The sequence below is a fragment of the Patiria miniata genome, unplaced genomic scaffold (genome assembly GCF_015706575.1).
Source record: "Patiria miniata isolate m_02_andy unplaced genomic scaffold, ASM1570657v1 HiC_scaffold_29, whole genome shotgun sequence".
NCBI lineage: Eukaryota > Metazoa > Echinodermata > Asteroidea > Valvatida > Asterinidae > Patiria > Patiria miniata.
In genome coordinates this window covers 8,422,228-8,448,703 of record NW_024037068.1, presented here as the reverse complement: position 1 = coordinate 8,448,703, position 26,476 = coordinate 8,422,228, and the positions used below count along the sequence as shown (strand labels likewise).

Below are 26,476 nucleotides of genomic sequence, written 5' to 3'. Positions count from 1 at the left end.
AAAATAATTGTCGTTGGTGACGAGCTGGGGCTCGAACCTCCAACCCCTAGATTGACGATCGAAGAACGGAACTCTAACGACTGGGCTACCGGCTCGCACTTACCAAGCGACAATTTATAATATTTATAAACCTCCGGTTGCAAAGGATGTTGACGCCAAAAGTCACGTGTCGTCGTCACACCCACCCCCTCCGCTCTGATGGAAATGGAAAAAAATAATTATCGTTGGTGACAAGCTGGGGCTCGAACCTCCAACCCCTAGATTGACGATCGAAGAACGGAACTCTACCGACTGGGCTACCGGCTCGCACTTACCAAGCAGGCATTTTATAATATATATAAACCTCCGGTGGCAAAAGTTGTTGACGCCAAAAGTCACGTGTCGTCGTCATACCCCGTCAACCCCACCCCCTCCGCTCTGATGAAAATGAAAATGTCGTTGGTGACAAGCGTGGTTCTCGAACCTCCAACCCCTAGATTGACTATCGAAGAACGGAACTCTACCGACTGGGCTACTGGCTCGCACTTACCAAGCGACAATTTATAATATATATAAACCTCCGGTTGCAAAGGATGTGACGCCAAAAGTCACGTGTCGTCATCACACCCCGTCAACCCCACCCCCTCCGCTCTGATGAAAATGAAAAAAAAAACTGTCGTTGGTGACGAGCTGGGGCTCGAACCTCCAACCCCTAGATTGACGATCGAAGAACGGAACTCTACCGACTGGGCTACCGGCTCGCACTTACCAAGCAGGTAATTTATAATATATATAAACCTCCGGTTGCAAGGATGGTGACGCCAAAAGTCACGTGTCGTCGTCACACCCCGTCAACCCCACCCCCTCCTCTCTGATGAAAATGAAAGAAAAAAATGTCGTTGGTGACGAGCTGGGGCTCGAACCTCCAACCCCTAGATTGACGATCGAAGAACGGAACTCTAACGACTGGGCTACCGGCTCGCACTTACCAAGCGACAATTTATAATATATATAAACCTCCGGTTGCAAAGGATGGTGACGCCAAAAGTCACGTGTCGTCGTCACACCCAGTCAATCCCAACCACCCTCCGCTCTGATGGAAATGGAAAAAAATAATTATCGTTGGTGACAAGCTGGAGCTCGAACCTCCAACCCCTAGATTGACGATCGAAGAACGGAACTCTACCGACTGGGCTACCGGCTCGCACTTACCAAGCAGGCATTTTATAATATATATAAACCTCCGGTTGCAAAGGTTGTTGACGCCAAAAGTCACGTGTCGTCGTCATACCCCGTCAACCCCACCCCCTCCGCTCTGATGAAAATGAAAATAAAACTGTCGTTGGTGACAAGGTGGGTTCTCGAACCTCCAACCCCTAGATTGACGATCGAAGAACGGAACTCTACCGACTGGGCTACTGGCTCGCACTTACCAAGCGACAATTTATAATATATATCAACCTCTGGTTGCAAAGGATGGTGACGCCAAAAGTCACGTGTCGTCATCACACCCCGTCAACCCCACCCCCTCCGCTCTGATGAAAATGAAAGAAAAAAAGGCGTTGGTGACGAGCTGGGGCTCGAACCTCCAACCCCTAGATTGACGATCGAAGAACGGAACTCTACGACTGGGCTACCGGCTCGCACTTACCAAGCAGGCAATTTATAATATATATAAACCTCCGGTTGCAAAGGATGGTGACGCCAAAAGTCACGTGTCGTCGTCACACCCAGTCAACCCCACCGCCTCCGCTGTGATGAAATGAAAAAAAAATGTCGTTGGTGACGAGCTGGGGCTCGAACCTCCAACCCCTAGATTGACGATCGAAGAACGGAACTCTAACGACTGGGCTACCGGCTCGCACTTACCAAGCGACAATTTATAATATATATAAACCTCCGGTTGCAAAGGATGGTGACGCCAAAAGTCACGTGTCGTCGTCACACCCAGTCAACCCCACCCCCTCCGCTCTGATGGAAATGGAAAAAAATAATTATCGTTGGTGACAAGCTGGAGCTCGAACCTCCAACCCCTAGATTGACGATCGAAGAACGGAACTCTACCGACTGGGCTACCGGCTCGCACTTACCAAGCAGGCATTTTATAATATATATAAACCTCCGGTTGCAAAGGTTGTTGACGCCAAAAGTCACGTGTCGTCGTCATACCCCGTCAACCCCACCCCCTCCGCTCTGATGAAAATGAAAATAAAACTGTCGTTGGTGACAAGCTGGGGCTCGAACCTCCAATCCCTAGATTGACTATCGAAGAACGGAACTCTACCGACTGGGCTACTGGCTCGCACTTACCAAGCGACAATTTATAATATATATAACCTCCGGTTGCAAAGGATGGTGACGCCAAAAGTCACGTGTCGTCATCACACCCCGTCAACCCCACCCCCTCCGCTCTGATGAAAATGAAAAAAAAAACTGTCGTTTGTGACGAGCTGGGGCTCGAACCTCCAACCCCTAGATTGACGATCGAAGAACGGAACTCTACCGACTGGGCTACCGGCTCGCACTTACCAAGCAGGTAATTTATAATATATATAAACCTCCGGTTGCAAAGGATGGTGACGCCAAAAGTCACGTGTCGTCGTCACACCCCGTCAACCCCACCCCCTCCGCTGTGATGAAATGAAAAAAAAATGTCGTTGGTGACGAGCTGGGGCTCGAACCTCCAACCCCTAGATTGACGATCGAAGAACGGAACTCTAACGACTGGGCTACCGGCTCGCACTTACCAAGCGACAATTTATAATATATATAAACTTCCGGTTGCAAAAAATGGTGACGCCAAAAGTCACGTGTCGTCGTCACACCCACCACCTCCGCTCTGATGGAAATGGAAAAAAAATAAATATCGTTGGTGACAAGCTGGGGCTCGAACCTCCAACCCCTAGATTGACGATCGAAGAACGGAACTCTACCGACTGGGCTACTGGCTCGCACTTACCAAGCGACAATTTATAATATATATAAACCTCCGGTTGCAAAGGATGTTGACGCCAAAAGTCACGTGTCGTCGTCACACCCACCCCCTCCGCTCTGATGGAAATGGAAAAAAAAAATAATTATCGTTGGTGTGACAAGCTGGGGCTCGAACCTCCAACCCCTAGATTGACGATCGACGAACGGAACTCTACCGACTAGGCTACTGGCTCGCACTTACCAAGCGACAATTTATAATATATATAAACCTCCGGTTGCAAAGGATGTTGACGCCAAAAGTCACGTGTCGTCGTCACACCCCGTCAACCCCACCCCCTCCGCTCTGATGAAAATGAAAAAAAAATAATTGTCGTTGGTGACGAGCTGGGGTCTCGAACCTCCAACCCCTAGATTGACGATCGAAGAACGGAACTCTACCGACTGGGCTACCGGCTCGCACTTACCAAGCAGGCAATTTATAATATATATAAATCTCCGGTTGCAAGGGATGGTGACGCCAAAAGTCACGTGTCGTCGTCAACCCCACCCCCTCCGCTCTGATGGAAATGAAAAAAAAATAATTGTCGTTGGTGACAAGCCGGGGCTCGAACCTCCAACCCCTAGATTGACGATCGAAGAACTGAACTCTTCCGACTGGGCTACCGGCTCGCACTTACCAAGCGACAATTTATAATATATATAAACCTCCGGTTGCAAAAAATGGTGACGCCAAAAGTCACGTGTCGTCGTCACACCCACCACTCCGCTCTGATGGAAATAGAAAAAAAATAATTATCGTTGGTGACAAGCTGGGGCTCGAACCTCCAACCCCTAGATTGACGATCGAAGAACGGAACTCTACCGACTGGGCTACCGGCTCGCACTTACCAAGCAGGTAATTTATAATATATATAAACCTCCGGTTGCAAAGGATGGTGACGCCAAAAGTCACGTGTCGTCGTCACACCCCGTCAACCCCACCCCCTCCTCTCTGATGAAAATGAAAATAAAACTGTCGTTGGCGACGAGCTGGGGCTCGAACCTCCAACCCCTAGATTGACGATCGAAGAACGGAACTCTACCGACTGGGCTAACGGCTCGCACTTACCAAGCAGGCAATTTATAATATATATAAATCTCCGGTTGCATGGGTTGGTGACGCCAAAAGTCACGTGTCGTCGTCAACCCCACCCCCTCCGCTCTGATGGAAATGAAAAAAAATAATTGTCGTTGGTGACAAGCTGGGGTCTCGAACCTCCAACCCCTAGATTGACGATCGAAGAACGGAACTCTACCGACTGGGCTACTGGCTCGCACTTACCAAGCGACAGTTTATAATATATATAAACCTCCGGTTGCAAAGGATGGTGACGCCAAAAGTCACGTGTCGTCGTCACACCCCGTCAACCCCACCCCCTCTGATGAAAATGAAAAAAAAGACTGTCGTTGGTGACGAGCTGGGGCTCGAACCTCCAACCCCTAGATTGACGATCGAAGAACGGAACTCTACCGACTGAGCTACCGGCTCGCACTTACCAAGCAGGGAATTAATAATATATATAAACCTCCGGTTACAAAGGATGGGAACGCCAAAAGTCACGTGTCGTCATCACACCCCGTCAACCCCACCCCTTCCGCTCTGATGAAATGGAAAAAAAAACTGTCGTTGGTGACGAGCTGGGGCTCGAACCTCCAACCCCTAGATTGACGATCGAAGAACGGAACTCTACCGACTGGGCTACCGGCTCGCACTCCAAGCAGTCAATTGATAATATATATAAAACTCCAGTTGCAAAGGATGGTAACGCCAAAAGTCACGTGTTGTCGTCACACCAACCCCCTCCGCTCTGATGGAAATGGAAAAAAATAATTGTCGTTGGTGACAAGCTGGGGCTCGAACCTCCAACCCCTAGATTGACGATCGAAGAACGGAACTCTACCGACTGGGCTACTGGCTCGCACTTACCAAGCGACAATTTATAATATATATAAACCTCCGGTTGCAAAGGATGTTGACGCCAAAAGTCACGTGTCGTCGTCACACCCAACCCCTCCGCTCTGATGGAAATGGAAAAAAAATAATTTTCGTTGGTGTGACAAGCTGGGGCTCGAACCTCCAACCCCTAGATTGACGATCGAAGAACGGAACTCTACCGACTGGGCTACCGGCTCGCACTTACCAAGCAGGTAATTTATAATATATATAAACCTCCGGTTGCAAAGGATGGTGACGCCAAAAGTCACGTGTCGTCGTCACACCCCGTCAACCCCACCCCCTCCGCTCTGATGAAAATGAAAATAAAACTGTCGTTGGCGACGAGCTGGGGCTCGAACCTCCAACCCCTAGATTGACGATCGAAGAACGGAACTCTACCGACTGGGCTAACGGCTCGCACTTACCAAGCAGGCAATTTATAATATATATAAATCTCCGGTTGCATGGGTTGGTGACGCCAAAAGTCACGTGTCGTCGTCAACCCCACCCCCTCCGCTCTGATGGAAATGAAAAAAAAATAATTGTCGTTGGTGACAAGCTGGGGTCTCGAACCTCCAACCCCTAGATTGACGATCGAAGAACGGAACTCTACCGACTGGGCTACTGGCTCGCACTTACCAAGCGACAGTTTATAATATATATAAACCTCCGGTTGCAAAGGATGGTGACGCCAAAAGTCACGTGTCGTCGTCACACCCCGTCAACCCCACCCCCTCTGATGAAAATGAAAAAAAAGACTGTCGTTGGTGACGAGCTGGGGCTCGAACCTCCAACCCCTAGATTGACGATCGAAGAACGGAACTCTACCGACTGAGCTACCGGCTCGCACTTACCAAGCAGGGAATTAATAATATATATAAACCTCCGGTTACAAAGGATGGGAACGCCAAAAGTCACGTGTCGTCATCACACCCCGTCAACCCCACCCCTTCCGCTCTGATGAAATGGAAAAAAAAACTGTCGTTGGTGACGAGCTGGGGCTCGAACCTCCAACCCCTAGATTGACGATCGAAGAACGGAACTCTACCGACTGGGCTACCGGCTCGCACTCCAAGCAGTCAATTGATAATATATATAAAACTCCAGTTGCAAAGGATGGTAACGCCAAAAGTCACGTGTTGTCGTCACACCAACCCCCTCCGCTCTGATGGAAATGGAAAAAAATAATTGTCGTTGGTGACAAGCTGGGGCTCGAACCTCCAACCCCTAGATTGACGATCGAAGAACGGAACTCTACCGACTGGGCTACTGGCTCGCACTTACCAAGCGACAATTTATAATATATATAAACCTCCGGTTGCAAAGGATGTTGACGCCAAAAGTCACGTGTCGTCGTCACACCCAACCCCTCCGCTCTGATGGAAATGGAAAAAAAATAATTTTCGTTGGTGTGACAAGCTGGGGCTCGAACCTCCAACCCCTAGATTGACGATCGAAGAACGGAACTCTACCGACTGGGCTACCGGCTCGCACTTACCAAGCAGGTAATTTATAATATATATAAACCTCCGGTTGCAAAGGATGGTGACGCCAAAAGTCACGTGTCGTCGTCACACCCCGTCAACCCCACCCCCTCCGCTCTGATGAAAATGAAAATAAAACTGTCGTTGGCGACGAGCTGGGGCTCGAACCTCCAACCCCTAGATTGACGATCGAAGAACGGAACTCTACCGACTGGGCTAACGGCTCGCACTTACCAAGCAGGCAATTTATAATATATATAAATCTCCGGTTGCATGGGTTGGTGACGCCAAAAGTCACGTGTCGTCGTCAACCCCACCCCCTCCGCTCTGATGGAAATGAAAAAAAAATAATTGTCGTTGGTGACAAGCTGGGGTCTCGAACCTCCAACCCCTAGATTGACGATCGAAGAACGGAACTCTACCGACTGGGCTACTGGCTCGCACTTACCAAGCGACAGTTTATAATATATATAAACCTCCGGTTGCAAAGGATGGTGACGCCAAAAGTCACGTGTCGTCGTCACACCCCGTCAACCCCACCCCCTCTGATGAAAATGAAAAAAAAGACTGTCGTTGGTGACGAGCTGGGGCTCGAACCTCCAACCCCTAGATTGACGATCGAAGAACGGAACTCTACCGACTGAGCTACCGGCTCGCACTTACCAAGCAGGGAATTAATAATATATATAAACCTCCGGTTACAAAGGATGGGAACGCCAAAAGTCACGTGTCGTCATCACACCCCGTCAACCCCACCCCTTCCGCTCTGATGAAATGGAAAAAAAACTGTCGTTGGTGACGAGCTGGGGCTCGAACCTCCAACCCCTAGATTGACGATCGAAGAACGGAACTCTACCGACTGGGCTACCGGCTCGCACTCCAAGCAGTCAATTGATAATATATATAAAACTCCAGTTGCAAAGGATGGTAACGCCAAAAGTGACGTGTTGTCGTCACACCCACCCCCTCCGCTCTGATGGAAATGGAAAAAAATAATTGTCGTTGGTGACAAGCTGGGGCTCGAACCTCCAACCCCTAGATTGACGATCGAAGAACGGAACTCTACCGACTGGGCTACCGGCTCGCACTTACCAAGCGACAATTTATAATATATATAAACCTCCGGTGGCAAAAAATGGTGACGCCAAAAGTCACGTATCGTCGTCACACCCCACCCCCTCCGCTCTGATGCAAATGGAAAAAAAATAATTATCCTTGGTAACAAGCTGGGGCTCGAATCTCCAACCCCTAGATTAACGATCGAAGAACGGCACTCTACCGACTGGGCTACCGGCTCGCACTTAACAAGCAGGCAATTAATAATATAGGTTGCAAAGTTGCAAAGGATGGTGACGCCAAAAGTCACGTGTCGTCGTCACACCCAATCCACCCAACCCCCTTCCGCTCTGATGAAAATGAAAAAAAATCTTGTCGTTGGTTACAATCTGGGGCACGAACCTCCAACCCCTAGATTGACGATCGAAGAACGGAACCAGTGCACAGAGTGTAATAATCGCGGTACATACCGTTATTTCGTTTTATTGTTTTGGATTTCCTCAAAAACAAAAACTGTAAACGAACCATTGACCGTTTTGTCGTTTTACAGTTTTAGTATAAAACGACAAGCGGTATTAAGATAAATACGGTGTCTCTGTTTTATAAGTTTAGTAAAATCCATTATAGCATAACGATCAATGATTTTTGTTTTACAGTTTTACACAAATAACTTTGAAAAACAGCAAAACGGTCAGTATTGAATACAGAATCCCGGGACATACCGTTATTTCGTTTTACCGTTTTGCATTTCCTCAAAACAAAAACAGTAAACAAACCATTGACCGTTCTGTCGTTTTACAGTTTTGTAAAACGGTCAAACGGTATTAAGATAAATGCGGTTTCTCTGTTTTATAAGTTTAATAAAATTCATTACAGCATAACGATCAATGATTTTTGTTTTACAGTTTTACACAAATAACTTTGAAAAACAGCAAAACGGTCAGTATTGAATACAGACTGTTTTTTTTATTTCAGTGTCATAGTGAACAGTCCGTGGTGCATTTTGTGGTGCTGGGCAAGGGGGATGGAGGGGGACCATGTCACCATGCTTTACATGAAAAAGTGTTACCTCGGCATAATGCGTGGTGTGATGATTCCTGGCGTGACCCTGACCCCCTCTTCACGCGATTCAGTTGGTGGGGCTTAAGAGTTGCAAGCAAAAATGGCGCTGGAAAACTTCAAGGGAGGACATTACTTTTTACAATGGATACAGGATGGTAATACGTTTGAAGAAGTTGCAGATATTTGAAGGAAATTGGAGTTCGGCGCGGCTCTTCAATAGCCAGTTCGAAAACTATGTCGTGAGAACGAAATGTGAGGAGAGTAGTTTGGGTCCCAGGCAATGACTCGATCCCATGAGGACGCATTAACATTCCTTAGTGCATTGCTTAATTACTGAACCTAAATCAAAAAATGGTCGACAGGACTATTGACCGTTTTTCATTGTCATGTTCTTTAAAACAACACTCTGAAATGAAGCAACTAACCGTTTATCGCTTTCAACAATTAAGAAAAACAACAAAAAGGTCATTGTTTTTTTGTGACCTAACTACCGTTTGACCGTTTTACAAAACTGTAAAACGAAAAAACGGTCAACGGTGCGTTTACTGTTTTTGTTTTTGAGGAAATCCAAAACGGTAAAACGAAATAACGGTATGTCCCGGGATTATACAGACTGTTTTTTTTATTTTAGTGTCATTGTTAACAGTCCGTGGTGCATTTTGTGGCGGTGGGCAAGGGGGTGGAGGGGGACATGATGCTTAAACGAAGAAGTGTTGGCTCGCCATAATTAATGCGTGGTGTGATTGACAGTGATTCCTGGCGTGACACTGACCCCCTTCTCATGCGATTCAGTTGGTGGGGCTTAAAGAGTTGCAAGCAAAAATGGCGCTGGAAAACTTCAAGGGAGGACATTACTCTTCACAATGGATACTTAATTGCCGAACCTAAATCAAAAAATGGTCGGCAAGACTATTGACCGTTTTGTCATTGTCATGATTTTGTATAACAACACTCTAAAAATAAAGCAACTAACCGTTTAACGCTTTCTAATAATGTCCTCCCTTGGAGTTTTCCCTCGCCATTTTTGCTTGCAACTCTTTAAGCCCCACCAACTGAATCGCATGAGTGTCTGCACCAGGAATCACACCACGCATTATTTATGCCGAGGTAACACTTCTTCGTGTAAGCATCATGTCCCCCTCCACCAATCCCGGGACATACCGTTATTTCGTTTTACCGTTTTGCATTTCCTCAAAAACAAAAACAGTAAACGCACCGTTGACCGTTTTTTCGTTTTACAGTTTTGTAAAACGGTCAAACGGTATTAGGTCACAAAAAACAATGACCTTTTTGTTGTTTTTCTTGATTGTTGAAAGCGATAAACGGTTAGTTGCTTCATTTTCAGAGTGTTGTTTTACAAGAACATGACAATGAAAAACGGTCAATAGTCCTGTCGACCATTTTTTGATTTAGGTTCGGCAATTAAGCAATGCACCCAGGAATGTTAATGCGTCCTCATGGGATCGAGTCATTGCCTGGGACCCAATTACCCTCCTCACATTTCGTTCTCACGACATAGTTTTCGAACTGGCTTGCCGCGCCGAACTCCAATTTCCTTCAAATATCTGCAACTTCTTCAAACGTATTACCATCCTGTATCCATTGTAAAAATTAATGTCCCCCCTTGAAGTTTTCCAGCGCCATTTTTGCTTGCAACTCTTACTAAAACTAACAGCCCCACCAACTGAATTGCGTGAGAAGGGGGTCAGGGTCACGCCAGGAATCACACCACGCATTATGCCGAGGTAACACTTTTTCATGTAAAGCATGGTCCCCCTCCATCCCCCTTGCCCAGCACCGCAAAATGCACCACTGACTGTTCACTATGACACTGAAATAAAAAAAAAACAGTCTGTATTCAATACTGACCGTTTTGCTGTTTTTCAAAGTTATTTGTGTAAAACTGTAAAACAAAAATCATTGATCGTTATGCTGTAATGAATTTTATTAAACTTATAAAACAGAGAAACCGTATTTATCTTAATACCGTTTGACCGTTTTACAAAACTGTAAAACGACAGAACGGTCAATGGTTTGTTTACTGTTTTTGTTTTGAGGAAATGCAAAACGGTAAAACGAAATAACGGTATGTCCCGGGATTTCCACCCCCCTTGTAAAACGAACGGTATGTCCCGGGATTCATCCTGTATCCATTGTGAAATTTCTTTCTTGAAATTTTCCAGCGCCATTTTTACTTGGAGTGCAACTCTCTAGCCCCACCAACTGAGTCGCAGTAGATGGGGGTCAGGGTCACGCCGGCAATCACACCACGCATTAATTATACCGACAACCACGGTAACACTTCTTCGTGCAGACATGCCCCCCCCCCCCCCCACCTTGCCCACCGCCACAAAATGACACTGACATAAACAAAACAGTCTGTATTCAATACTGACCGTTTTTGAAAGTTTTCAAAGTTATTTGTGTAAAACTGTAAAACAAATATCATTGATCGTTATGCTGTAATGAATTTTACTAAACTGATAAAACGGAATAACCGTATATTTATCTTAAATACAAATTGACCGTCTTACAAAACTGTAAAACGACGAAACGGTCAATACTGAGTTCGTTTACTGTTTTTAGTTTTGAGGAAATCCAAAACGGTAAAACGAAATAACGGTATGTACCGGGATTCAGTATTGAATACAAATTGTTTTTATTTTATTTCAGTGTCATAGTTCACAGTCCGTGGTGCATTTTGTGGCGGTGGGCAAGGGGGGGGGGGGGGCTGGAGGGGGACCATGACCATATGGAGATCAATGGTCCCTATTCACCAAAAAAAACCGCCATAAAGCTAGTCTACCGCCCTCAGGAAACGGTATGTAGTTAATTTTGCGGGTTTATGACGTCAGCGTTACTATTCTGGTTCCGAATACCCGTTCCATTCATGCAGAAAATCCGGGTTGTAGAGTCAGGAGCTAGACTTTAGTCGGGTCGCTCATACTCTGCTGTTCAGAAAACGCTCGAAATTCTTGCCGACGTCTGGGTGTTCGCAGGTTGCTACAAACGATAATCGCCCGGCCTCAAATTCTGCTCTGCTCTGGAATGGACAACAAGTTTTTTTTGAAGAAAAATGGAAATTGTTTTAATTTGCTCTGCGGTTTTGAAATTCCTGCAAACGTTTTCTGCCACCATCACAGTAGAGACTACAGTATCAGTGAAGGTAGTCGTTTTTGAATAGGTAAGCCTGTTCACCTTTGCTTTGGCAAAAAAATCTCTTTTTATTTTACTCGTTGGAAAACGTGTACAAAACCAATGAGACTGAGACAGTGAGAGCTGTTGAAAACAGTTAAGAAATAAGTACGATCGTGTAGTGTGGGGCTCCTGTTTTGTTTTCTTCAAATAAGAATCAAGAATGTTTTTGGTACAACTATAGAATGCAGGGCCACTTTACTCTACATCCGCGCCTCCGTACGGCTGCGTGGAGGCGTGGAACCGCAGTCGACCTAGCCCCCTACCTCTGAAAATCGATCGTGGAGTCGTGGAGCCGCAGAAAATTGCGCCCTCTATCGGTGCGCGTCTCTGCGACTCCGCGACTCCGCGCCTCCACCACTGAGAGACAGTGCCCCGTCGCCCTCCCCCCCCTTCCTAATTTGCGCGCCCAATTAAAGCGACTCTGCGACTCCGCGACTCCAGACAGTGCCCCGTCGCCCTCCCCCCTTCCTAATTGGCCCGCCCAATTAAAGTGACTCTGCGACTCCCCGACTCCGCGCCTCCGCGACTCCAGACAGTGCCCCGTCGCCCTCCCCCCCCCCTTCCTAATTGGCCCGCCCAATTAAAGTGACTCTGCGACTCCCCGACTCCGCGCCTCCGCGACTCCAGACAGTGCCCCGTCGCCCTCCCCCCCTTCCTAATTGGCCCGCCCAATTAAAGTGACTCTGCGACTCCCCGACTCCGCGCCTCCGCGACTCCAGACAGTGCCCCGTCGCCCTCCCCCCTTCCTAATTGGCCCGCCCAATTAAAGTGACTCTGCGACTCCCCGCCTCCGCGACTCCAGACAGTGCCCCGTCGCCCTCCCCCCTTCCTAATTGGCCCGCCCAATTAAAGTGACTCTGCGACTCCCCGACTCCGCGCCTCCGCGACTCCAGACAGTGCCCTGTCGCCCTCCTCCCTTCCTAATTGGCCCGCCCATTTAAAATGGATATGGATGCTTCGTTCTCAGAAAGATTCCGCTGAGAATTGCGCCCTCTATCGGTACGCGTCTCTGCGACTCCGCGACTCCGCGCCTCCGCCACTCCAGTGCCCCGCGTCTCCGCGATTCTGCGACTCCAAGACTCCGCGCCTCCGCCGCTCCAGACGGTGCCCCCAACACATTTACAAGCACGCCCTCCCTTCCGAACCTTCATGAGAAGCTTTGCAGACAAGTGCAGTGCATTCCTTCGCTGTACTTAGCACTTTTTGGCAGGTTTGCATATCTATTACTCCTATTCCATCCACGCCTCCAGGCAAAATAAAAAACCTTGCTTCGGCGTGGCCCTGCATTCTATAGTTGCTCCATGTTTTTATTTCTAAAAAAAAATGACATTGTCAACCTAAAGCAGACTTCTCTCAATGTAATGACACCTTTTTGGTAGCTGGAGTTACCCAGCCCTGAATTTTATCGTTGGGTTGTCATGTAGGGCTGTAGCCCCATAAATGTGGCCTATTTACTGGACTGTCTCCGTAAACATAGGCCACACATCCACATGTACAAAAATCGTTTTAGGCTTAGTTTGTAGGATTTTTTTGCTTTAGAAGCATACTCACCCTCTTTATAGGCTATTCAGAAAGTGCTGCCTTTTTCAGATGTCTAATTTTTGTGAAATTTCATGTTGAAATTTTGATACGCAAACGTGTAAAAATGAATCTGGAAATTTCACGAAAAATATACATCTGAAAAAGGCAGCACTTTCTGATTAGCCTATAAAGAGGGTGAGTATGCTTCTAAAGCAAAAAAACCCTACAAACTAAGTCTAAGCCTAAATGTGAAAATCAAAACTTGGCAAAGTCGACACGATTTTTGTACATGTGGATGTGTGGCCTATGTTTACGGAGGCAGTCCAGTAAATAGGCCACATTTATTGGGCTAGTAGGGCTGGAGCTAATTTTTCACGTAACCGAGCAGCGTAAGCAGGTCCCCAAAAAAATTGCAATTTTGTCCCCGTTACACACTAATTGCAACTGCAACTCACCCCAAACTTGCCTGGAATAACCATTACACAGGTCCTTGAAGTAAAAAACGATCCACGATGAAGATTCAGCCTACAATTGCAGTAAAAAAAGGAGGAATAACCGCTAACCTGACAACCTTGCAGGCATGGACAGGACCGCAATTGGTTTGTGCACAAAAAAAATTGTGTACAATGAATGGCGGTCGATTACCATGCACAGAGTGCTGTCAACTACTCGTTTTTGCCGGCTGCGCTGGCTGTTGGCGCATGACGTCACGCGGAAGCGTAACACCCAATGACTGTTTCATGCACTATCGGTTGCGGTTCCAGTACCAAAGCTGTGATGCGAGTGGTAAACCTCATATTAGTGCATGAAACAGTCATCGGGTGTTACGCTTCCGCGTGACGTCATGCGCCAACAGCCAGCGCAGCCGGCAAAAACGAGTAGTTGACAGCGCTCTGTGCCTGGTAATCGACTGCCATTCATTGTACACAATTTTTTTTGTGCACAAACCAATTGCGGTCCTGGCCATGCCTGCAAGGTTGTCAGGTTAGCGGTTATTCCTCCTTTTTTCACTGCAATTGTAGGCTGAATCTTCATCGTGGATCGTTTTTTACTTCAAGGACCTGTGTAATGGTTATTCCAGGCAAGTTTGGGGTGACTTGCAGTTGCAATTAGTGTGTAACGGGGACAAAATTGCAATTTTGTTTGGGACCTGCTTACACTGCTCGGTTACGTGAAAAATTAGCTACAGCCCTACATGACAACCCAATGATAAAATTCAGGGCTGGGTAACTCCAGCTACCTTTTTGGTAATTTTGGAACAGTTTCTTGAATAGAATTACGATTTTCCTGGCGGTTTACACTGTAGTTACACAGGCCAGTTGATGCCGTGCAGCGCGACTCGCGTGCTCTCGGTACACATTGTACATCGCGCGGTGATCTTTATTTTCGTGTTGCTTTTTGTCATTGTCATTGTCAATTTTACCCCCAAATATCCCTCATATATTCAAAACCCTGCCCTTTATCTATGACATAGTCATAGGCCTAACTATATGTTCTTAATGTCGCCAACTAGTTTGGTTGGTCATGTTGGTCAAATAATTCAAAAGTGGATTTTGTTCCCTTATAATAGGAACGGGGCCTGTAGATACACAATCGCCGAAATAAGTGTATAATAAACAAAGGAAAAGGGAAAAGCAACAATAAGCCTTAACTCAAATAGCAAAATACACTGCCGCGCAAGGCATTATGGGCAGGTTAAGGGGGCAATGAACCACGCACGAACACCGTGTTCAAATGCGCACGCCGTCGCCGCCGTGTTAAGCCATGCAGCGTACGCGTTGACAGCGTACGTATGCGGTCAATGTCTTTGAGTCCTCCCGTGATGCTCTCGGATTTTATTTGCAATAAGGCTTTTACGCTAACATGTGCAAAACGGATCCGGAAACTACATGAAATAAAGACATCTGAAAAAGGGGGGTTAATTTTCTATCGCTTTAAAGAGGGTGAGTGTGCTTTCAAGGCATAAGTAACCTACAAAGTCTAAATGTGAATATAAAAACTTGACTTTTAAAAACAACGGAGGTTTCTTCTCAACAAATAGCGAATGTAAGTAGGCAAACAAATAAATGCAAGCATTTTTTAGGCAAAAGGGTTGTTGAGAGGTTGAGAGGTTTTTTTTAATTGCCGATAAAATTGTTAGGGTCGCGGCCTAAAAATAGGGTCGGTCGGGTAACCGGAAGCAGAAGTATTTTTTTTTTTTGCCTTACGGAAGTAGTCCAGTAAATTGGCCACATTTTATGGGGCTATACAAATGAGTGTTGTTTAGATCATGATTGTTGGAGTACAAGAACATTCAAGATCAAAGCAATAAATGTTACGAGATCATGCGCCGTAACTTTCGGTCAGCGCACGGGTGAAATCATCACACTCACGGCACGCTCTCGCAGGTCTCTTTTGCTCCATCGGCAGGATTATTTTTGCTGTGAATTTTGATTTTTGAAAGAGGCAAAATATATGGCAACCAACTTTTGATATACAGCCAAATGCCACAAATACTGATTCGCAGGAGTCATTTCAACAGTATTTGTGCGATATTTCTTACCGCAACCTCGTATTTTTCAACACTCTGGGGTTGCCCAGGGAACAAAATTGTACCACAACAGGCCATACACGGCCACACAGACTTCTCAGACTTTGAGTGTGTACAAAACAAGTGGAGGATTAGAATGTTGATGTCATCCGGAGTCGAGGCGAGGCACGCTTGACGTTTTATCCCTTCATCCGTGCCTGTGTACAAGTCCTTCTGTTTTGAGGCGTGCGATCACACCCCCACGCCATCACATGCCTAAAAGCTTTTCCGAGATGTGCGAATAATCGCACGCCTGAATCCCTCAGTACCGCACACCTCAGCATACATTTACAGCATAATTATACTTCATAATTTGTGAAAAATAAAGTACGTCAGTGAAGAGAAAATGGCTTAATTGTAAACCAAGATGAATATTATGAAATAATATCCCAGCTTGGACCATAGAATCACACACCTAGAAAAATCACTCGCCTAGAAGATCACACGCCTAGAAAAATCACACGCCTAGAAAAATCACACGCCTAAAAAAATCCAGGTGTGCCTTTTTCACCACATCTGTGATTTTCAAACCAGAAGGACTGGTGTATAAAAACAGCCAGATCGTATATGTCGGGTATTTTTTTCGGAGTAAACAGCTTACGAGATCACCAGGGAATATCCATTCATTTTCTCTTGAAAGGTAGAGATTTTTTGGGGGGGAGTGATCACTGGTGAGGGGCAAGACGCTGCGCTTCAAGGCCTACCCAGTCGCAGACAAAGCCAACAATGTAGCGTGAAGTAGGGATGGCTATCCAACCGTGCCGTAGATGAGTGGTCAGTGGTCAGCCTCAAGTGATCTGATTGGACAGAAGTTGTGACGATCCATATTTGGAAGTGTCATGAATAATTAATCGTGCAAGGTCAAAATAGTAAATATGTGGACTCAGTTTGCCAGGGTATCGTCTTTTAATACAGCATACATGTATACTGAAGTCTGGCGTTAGCTGTCTTTGTTCTGGTTCACGCGATGATGTCTTCACACACTTAAGCTATGCGCGTGAATCAGAGTATGGGGCACACTTTGGCGCTTTATTAGAGTCAGGCTACCCTGGCTAGCAAGGATGGGGATTTCAGGGACCCGTCAGTTAGTCTGGGAAGAATCATATTTTTTATTGACTTTACTCACTTTATCCTTGTGTAATTTCTGAAGTATGAACTGCTTGCAATTTAAGCAACGCAGTATACCTATCACGAACATAATATTCAATTTTAAACACGTTGGTGGTCATTGGTGGTCGTCTACCGACATACCAGTTCATGTCATGCTATTAAAATGGAAGAAAAAGATGATCGATTTTCGTTTTATTAAATTGTATCTTTTGACTCTCTTAAAATTTGTTGTACCTCAGTCTTAAAAATATGTATTAAAACTTTCTTAAGCAATTATTAGTTAAAGAGAGGGACATCATTTTTTATTTCACATTTTTCAAATTTACATTTACCTTTTCAATTGTCGTTTACTTTTTAAAAATTTTTGATATATTATGTATGATGGCTTCAATACATAATTAATGTCAAATTATGATTGAAAACAAAAATTCAAAGGATTTAATAAGGATATTGGGCAATTTGTTGAATGCCGCTTGAACAACAATGCATAGTTCCCTACCCGCGCAGTAGATTGCCGATGCCAGTCCATTGCAATTATCATGGGAAATTAAATCAATTAGTGCAGTTGTGGCTAATGAAATGACTTCGTTGACAGATTCACTGGCCTTACATGTATGTTTTTAAAGCAACGGCTGTGCCAACAAGTTGTGTTAGAGCTACATGTAGTGAAGCACTTGTTGTTTTTTTAGAGTGATTGCTTTCAAGGGACAAAGTCTGGATTTTTTTCATTGAAAAAAATTAGTTCAGAGATTTTGAGAGATTGCCCGAGATTACATATTACGTACAGTATGCCTACAATACTGGTAGGTCTACAGTGTATGTGATTACACTTGTGCAATACTTGGTGTACTGGTTTTTTTTTCTGTGAGGATGTGGTCTTGGACGCCATTTTGGGTCAAGAACGACTATTTTCCATCAATTACATGTACTTGGTGCTGTAGGTTTTTTTTTTAACAGTGAAAATTTGACACTTTAGTTTTGATTGGCTAAAAAGATTTTATTGTTCCGGACAAAAATCTGGGGAGATGATCCAAAGGCCACTCCCCCCTCCCCCCTTCCCCTCCCCCCCCCCCCCCCTCTCCAAGTGAAAAGGGTGGGGGAATATATATTCTCCCATCCCCCCCCCCCCCATTTATACCCATGCATATTTAGTATAAAATGGTGTTAATGTTAACATTAATGTACATTGTCATATCATCTGGCACTTTCACCCGAGCCTCAGACGCATTGGTCAGGTATTGAGTTTGATGTGTACATTGTTTGAGATCTGTCGCCTGTGGACACAAAAATATTACACAAAACAGACCTGTGTATTAGGCCTAATACATTTAAATTGTGAACAGGTGGTTCTGAAAATGATATTAAACTGCACACTTCACTGTTTTTATCTCATTATACCTTGGTCACATTTTGTACATGTATGCATAATATAGGCCCCGCTACTAATTTTGCATACAAAAACGTTTACAATTGTACAAAAATTGTACATTGTCATGTACATGTAGGCTTTCAAAGTCAGTACACAAAACCCTTGGTTATGTACCAAGTTCAAATACATAACAGTACCACTGAGTTTACATTGCACGTCAAATGTACGTAAATTCGATTCATTCAACTTTTATACTCCCATAATGGCAGGATTAAAACACCGTTACCTTGGGACCTTGTACATACATTGTCATACGTGTATGCATCTTCTGTAGAGTGTTCATTTTGTTTGAAGGGGCAATCCAAACCCAAAAAATTCTGTAATTAGATTAAAGTTCATGATAGGTATGATAACAAGCCTATGTTTGCCGACATTTTTGGGTGGCTAGGAAGGCTAGCCTAGAGCTACCGATATGTGCTCTACATAAAGTAGACGTATTAGAAAGGAAATGTTTGATAGCCAAAACAAGATACTGCTTCAGTGCTTGATGTAAATTTACATGTCAATACATGTACTGGTACCTACATAGTCCTATTGATTATTTGCAGACTAAGGTGAAGGACACAGGTAACATTTACAGTGATTCCAATCTCAGAATTCTCCCCCTTTCCACACATGGGACTTCATTCGGCACAAATGCTGGCATGCTTGTGCCCACGCTCTGTCATGGCGGGGTTCATCGCTATGGCAACAGGTGTCACACAAGCTTGCTTTTATCCTTGACTCGTACCTGTAGTCTTTCCACCAGGCTAATTGTGGCGGAACACCGGTTGTAAATTTTGTGGGTTATTGTCCCGCTCTGGGTAGGCCTACTGTTTTACAGAACAGTATTGTGTACATTGTAAAATTACACTCGTACGTTGTATGTGTGTTCATCGTGTGCTTCATTCCAGCACTAATTCCATTAGAAATATCTCCCTAATGTCAGGTGTCTCCAGATTTATGAGGACAAAGTGTCTCCTTATGCCACTTTTAGCAGACCTTTTGGAAAAAAAGTTGGCCAACTGTCTTTGGAAATGATACAAAAATTCCACTTTTCTTAAACTGACAACACACGAGGGTGCCATGATTTTGCAGGAGGCTTGAGACTACATGTATTATTCACTTACAGTCAGGTAAGGTATTTCATAATATTTTGGTAGTTTTTATGTTTTGTAAATGTTGTATATTATATTAAAAATTGAAAATTAATGGTGAAATGCCTAAGGCCAAAAGAAAAAAAAAACACTTCTGCTTCTGATTACACGGCATTCAGTCCTTCTGATTTGAGGCGTGCGATCGCACCCCCACGCCATCGCACGCCTAAAAGCTTCCCGAGAAGTGTGAATAATTGCACGCCTGAATTTCCGTTGACCACAGAATCACATATAGAAAATCACACACCTAGAAAAACCACACGCCTAGAATATTCAAGGTGTGCCTTTTTCCACACGTCTGTGATTTTCAAATCAGAAGGACTGGGCGTTCGAAAATAGGGTAGGTAGGGGGGAAAAAAAATTTGGCCAGTTTTTTTGTGTACGATCATATGGAGGCATCTGCGCGTAGTCAAGGGTAAAAGGTAGAAATCATTGGTTTTGGGTGTTTTTTTTTCTCATTTTTCCCATAAAAAATAGGGTAGGGGCTGTCAGAATAGGGTAGGTAGGGAAACCGGAAGCAGAATTATTTTTTTTGTGGGGCCTAATTCAATTTCTTTCGATTCTGTACATGTATAAAGTTTGGGAAAGTTACTTATTCACAGAGTATTTGTTTCATTGCCGATTCCCATAGCAAATACATGTATGTAAGTGCGTTCCTTGTGATTCCCATATGGGTAATTCACATCCAGGTTCAATCCGCCAGGCCAGCCAAAAAGTCAATAGCTGTTACTATGGCAACCAGACAACAACCCAAATGTTCAAACACAGAGGGCCTACTATTTTTCCGAGAAGTCACGAGTCCCAGCAACAAAATGGCAGCTGTTTGAAAACAGATGAGCAATGTGAATCTTACAAACTTCTGGTTTAACTACTTGTTTTACTATACTCCTGAGGGCGATGCTTTGTGTTTTCCTTTGTCCCTGTAATAAAATGCTCTTCCATAGACTAAGTGCACAAACCTACTACAGAGGACCGTTTTGAACAAAAGACCCAACTCTCGAGGACTGAAAGGATCTGTTATTCTCCCTTTGTCGGGGGGGGGTTGAGGTTATGTAGAACAGGTACATGTACCTACATGTGTGTGTGCCGTGCGTTTGCTTATGGTGTAAATTGAGGACACATAAGTGCAACATCGTCGGTGAATTGCAGACATGGACCAAATCAAAGACGACCTCGATTAAAAAACGCTTACAAAACCAAGGAGAGCTGTTGCGAAAAAGTTAAAGTACAAACAAAGGAAAAGGGAAGAGGACGGAAAAAAATCCTTCATTTACACCATAAACATGCGTGGGTGTACATGTGTATACATGTGTACATGTACCTTCCCACTGAAAGTTTCAAATCTTTTCTGTCGAATGCTGCAATTGACAAGAAGGACACAATAGACCTATTAGTTTGAAGTTTCTATTACAAATATAATAATATAAAATTAAACGAAAAAGCTTTGTTAGCTCCTCCCAAACGTTTTATTCCGCATGACATGAAATGACATTAACATGCTCCGGTGCTCCGTGCCAGATGTCAGCTATTCATGAAGTGCGCAGTCAGCGCCATAACTCATTAGGCTCTCTGAATAGGAGCCAGTCTGAATGGCAACTTGTCTGGGAACATGTCTGTGATAGCCAGGCACTTTAGAAATGATTTAATACAAATGTACATGTACGAGCCTAGTTGCCATAAACAAAATATCCAAAGGCTTGTACACGGCGGCCATATCAGTCTGTTTAACCCTAACCTTCCCAAATCCTCAAAAATCCTCTTTGCAAAGTGGAGGATTTCGCAGGATTGAGGCTATATGGCAAAAATGTGATGCAGTCAAGCTAAATGAGTTGTTTGTCGACCCCGGTCAAAATTTGGTTTATTACAGATTTGAAAAGAGCACAATCTCAGCATTACTGCTGTGAAAACTGCATGCTGATACCATCTTTAGTTTAAAAATTATGGAAGTCGGAACACCAAGAGATGTGATGAAGTGATGTGATGAAGCATAGAGTGGCCCTAGTTTGGCCTGTTTCTCCAAATGAAAATTCCGGACAAACACTCATGTAACTTGATCGCATCACAAATGTGTGGCTGGTTTTGGAGAACGAACTGTGCCAAGGTCTTGGGCCGGACCTTGTCTTGTTTATGCTCAGCCATGCCCATGCATAAGTTTAGGCGTAGATGATACTTGAAATCCTCCGCCCTGCTCCAGGATGTCACTGGCTCTGCCTCAACATATTGACAGTGTTTGATTGAAGATTTTGCAGGATTGAGGCAGTGGAAGGGTGCTCCAAGGACAACATTAATGGATGATTTTGTAGGATTGAGGCTGTGTGCAATTTTTACATGGAAACAGTTGGAGGATTTTGCAGAATTGAGGTTGCATCCTGGCAAACATGCCAAAAATGACTTGGGAGTTTAATGATAGAGCAAGGAAACTGTGTCATAGGCGGCTTGCTCCCTCTCTGGCTGGTATATTCAGCACACCCAACCCAGCAGTCAAAATAAATCAAGTGACTATTTTAAAACAGTTGGGTGCTCCCTTCTCACATGAAGTAGGATTGACTGGTCATAATTGTTATGAAACTTTGATTGTGATTGATAAACTAGCTGTGGAAAACCCGTGTCCACAGGTGACAGAACTCAACCCGTTTGTTGTATGCCTACTTTTCCTACTTTTTCCTAGTCTTTTTTTACCTTGCTCCTACTTTTCCTACTTTTTTTCTCAAAGTTCCTACTTTTTCATACTTTTTTCCTTTTTTTGTCCCACAACTCATTGAATATGTTTCACAACAGTGTTACTAAATCAGACAACGAAGGGCTTGGGCACAGGAGTACTGCAAAAACTTGGTCCGTTTGTACAGTTTCCAAGAGCTTAGTTGAGGATGGAGCACAAGTGTTGCGAGTACAGAACATGCCAAGTGAGGCTTATGATGCTGTGGGCATGGATGAGTATCAACGAAAACTGGTGCTGAATGCCTGCAAAAGCCTTACTTTTTTTCCTGATTTTGTCCTCCAAAGTCGTACTTTTGTCCCTTTTTTTATCCTACTGTTCTACTTTTCACCTGGGTTTGTTGAAAAGCCTGATTTACTGGCCATTTTCCATTGCTGTACAATCTACATGTATATGTGGCATTTCATTGAAGTGTTTGGTCTTTTACTTTTAGCCTGAGGAGATGTCTGAGCCTCTGAGTGTGTCTGAGTATTTGAAGTTTGAATATTTCAGGTTACAGTTTGCATTTTTTTATACCAGGTTGCAGCCGTCATTTGTGAGATTTCATCTAAATTGTAGCTTCTGGCATGGTGCGTGTTGTAATGTTGTATAGTTGTGCCAACTCTACATGGAATGGTCCTACCGGATACATACAAGGGCGGATCCAGGGAGGGTCAAAGGGGGCCATGACCCCCCCCCCCAAAAAAAATGAAACAAATTTTTGTTTTTATGTGACGTTGCAATAAAGGCAGGCAATGAGTACACCACCATCTTTTCCTTTAAAACATTGGTTAAATTGGTCAGAAATTGCCTCAGATCGCACCACAGAGCATCTAGAATCCAATATTTTTTGCGTTCTGGATCTACCCTTGGGTACATAGAATGGTTCCCTAAACAATCACAGTTGGGTAAATGTTTGATATCTATTCTGGTCGCTACACATGTACACAGGTATACATACAACCCATGCAAACATTAATACATGATTAATACACTACAGACATTCCTCAGCGTGCACGCTGACTTTGTATTGAAGAATTTCTAATCTCTTACAAACAGTAAGGACACTGACAGGTAGCCTACTTATACAGAACAGCACCACTTCTCCAAAGAAGAAAAAAAGAGAGAATATTCACACCACTTAGAGTTTGGTGAATGTATCAATTGATGAGCCCTCCGGCCTTCCTAGGGAGTCCATCTTTGTTGGATATTGATCTGTGTCAACCTTGCTTTCTGTGCCGCAAAATGCCGCCTATTGATTTGCGTTAAACGCACCTGAGGGTGCACATGCAACCCAGTAAATAAATTCCCATAGACATCAGTGATAAATCCCCAAACTTTGAAATTCTTTTCAAAAAAACTCGGAACTCTCACAGGTGTTCAGGCTGCACAGAAAAATGATGATCAACATGTCGTCTTTTATTTTATTTTCAATATTTGGTGGGTTGACTGATGACTTTTTGGAGAGGTTCTCACCGAAAGATGACTACCCCTAAAACTAATGATATTTTCCCAAACTGAAACGGTAGCCATTTTGAATAAGGAATCCCTCCACAACATGGCTAAATAGTGCCACTTCAGAACCAATTGCATCCAAAAAGCCCCAAGTCCAGGCCGCGAATTTTCTTTTCCCAGACGACATCCGCATACATGGTTATTTAGCGCCTTCTACGATACTTTTATGATACGTACCCAGGTATATTAATTTTTTTCCCCCAGGTTTTGGCGAGCAGTGCGATAGCTCAGTCGGTACAGGGTCTTGATTTTTGCACCGCGAGGTTGCGGGTTCGAAACACCGTTTTGCACCCGACATTTTTTTTCTTTTCTAATCTGAGGCTTCGGAGGATTTTTTTTAAAAAGGGAAATAAAGTCCCAATTTGAAAACGTTCAAATTCTTTCTTTTTTTCTTAATTTTATATTTTCTTCTCATGTTTTTAGAAAAGTTAAGTCCAAAACGCCATAGCGTACACCCATATGCGGATGTCGTTTGGGAGAAAAAAAAATTTGCGTCCAGGCCAGAGGTGCGGTGCCATATTCTTCAATCCCCCAATTCCATGGCTCTCAGAACAATACCGGTACTATGATATGAATGTACAATTAATCATGAGCTTGGCGGACAGATTTGGTTCCACCCCGGAGACATTTGTGTTCTCTTGAAGTTGAAGATGTTGGATACAAACCTAACTTGGTGTTGGCAAAAGTCCCTTAAAATGATTGAACCTGTTTATTTCATTTTGTTTTCCTATAAAGAGTAGACGATGACACCCGTTTTTTTTTTTAAGGCGACTTATAAAAACTGTCTTCATTGTTCATACAGTGTACATTGTACATGATGTTAAAATTGTACATGCACAGTCATCCTCGTGAAAAACTGCGCTGTACTAACATTCTTTGATGTACTTGCAAGCATTAGGGCCCTACCTACTTTTAGTCGAAATCAGAATTACACGTTGCAGCATGCAACATCTGCACAACGTCAGGCTTGTTTTGAATATTTTTTCTTTTTTTGGGTATGTTTCGGAGTTCAGGGAATCTAAGGTCCAAACAAAAAAATAGCTCTATTTCCGGTTACCCTATCTATCCTTTTTGGACAGCCCCTACCCTAATTTTTTTATGAGGAAAAATGAGGGAAAATCCCCAAAAATGATTTATTACTACCTTTTACCCTTGACTACACACAGAAAAAATATGACTGTACACAAAAAAAATTGCCAAAAAAAAATCCGTACACCTACATATTTTCAAATTCAGTGTAATCGGAAGCAGATTTTTTTTGGGGGGGGGGATGCCGGGGCCTAATACAAAGCCAAAATCCTTTTGAAAATATGGTCACAGACAAATAGTGCCTACAATAAAGAAGACAAAAACATGGAGCTAGCAATTAGGCCAAAACAAAAAAGTCTCCGGTTTCTGGTATGGAGCTTGCCCAAAAAGTGGTGCAGCGACGCGGCTTTTTTTTTTTTTTTTAACCTGATTTTTTGCTTCAAATGTCGGCTGATGACTGCAAAGGGTACCCGACTAAACTTACCGGTAGTGCAAATATATGGGAGTCCAGAGAGGCCACATAAAGCTTATTCTCGACCATAACCTAATCTAAAAAAACGTTAAAATTGTGCAGCAGCAGGATTCCAGTCAAACCAGTGAGTTTGGTGGTTTTGAGACATCTTTCATTGAAAAAAAAACTGTTTACGCGCGCGCATACCAAAAACCGGAGACTTTTTTTTTTTGGCCTTAGGTACATGGTACATGTATTTGTAATCCCCAAGCAGTTTGGAATGTTCAGTAAAATATTGTTCCTTACCACTTGAACTTTTGAGTGTGCTTTTGTAACGCTAGAAGAAAGCCGTTGCCATAGATATTGTGTGTACAAAGTGAGGTTACCATGTCACTGTCTGTTGTGGTGTTTGTGTAATTCTAATCTCCCGGATCCAATTTGTTCCCCAATAGGATGTATTCTCTCTTTCTTTTCTTATTCAGTGAACCGCAAAGTGAACTTGAATCGATGAAAGCCTCAAGTGGTCTCAAGTTTTACATTGTCTGTTCCACGTAGGGTTCCCATGAATCAACTTGATATGTAGCCCTCAATTATAGTCTTACTTTTTTTCGTTATTTTCCCCCTAGTTTGTATGCCTCAAACTACATGTACTGGTATGGTGGCCCTCAAAGCACACCGTGATCATCACACTGTTTCACAACTTTGCAGATTTCTTCACATCAGCAAATAAATTTGCAAGAATCAATGTCAAACCCGGGCAAAATACATGTAGCCAAATAAAAGGCCGAGAGAACTCGAGTTTCTTAACTATATTACAGAATCTTACAATGTACCAATGTGATGCGATCAAGCTAAATGAGTCGTTTGTCGGGAATTTTCATTCGGAGATTCAGGCCAAAATAGGAGTACTTCATCACAACACTTCATCACATCTTTTGGTGTCCCGACTTCCACAATTGTGACCTGTTCTGTCAAAATCAGACTTTTCTGTTACTGGGCATAAGGTCAACAAAGAGATTTTTGCATACTGTTAAAATATGTTCTTTTTCCTTTTAATAGGTGGTTTAAGTTTTGAAACAGGTCATTCCTGGGCAGAGTTATGCTATTTTCAAAATAGCAAAACTGTGTCGAAAAGTAGAGAACGGAGAAAATGGCCACAAGCGTCACAAAACAGTAATTTCTTTAACTGATAAACCTTAACAAATCATCAAAAATTCTATATTTAGAGTTCAAATTAGGGTTTCAAACTCTTATAGTGTATTTTAGACATGTTCAGGATAACAAATATGCAAAAATGTGAAAATCGAACAAAATCACCCCCACAGCGTTTTTT

At 43.8% G+C, this 26,476-nt stretch overlaps 1 protein-coding gene across 2 annotated transcripts in view; it reads left to right on the top strand.

Annotated features, from left to right (window-relative positions):
• The first annotated feature begins 11,498 nt into the window (after positions 1–11,498).
• LOC119735938 (myosin light chain kinase A-like) overlaps positions 11,499–26,476 on the top strand; it is a 30,038-nt gene continuing 15,060 nt past the window's right edge. Inside the window, exon 1 of one of the 2 annotated variants that reach the window (XM_038209894.1) lies at positions 11,499–11,674. The gene's annotated coding sequence lies outside the window, so the exon portion shown is untranslated. Of the gene's footprint in view, positions 11,675–19,381; positions 19,433–26,476 lie in introns of those variants that run through there. The other variant, XM_038209895.1, reaches the window with a different exon arrangement.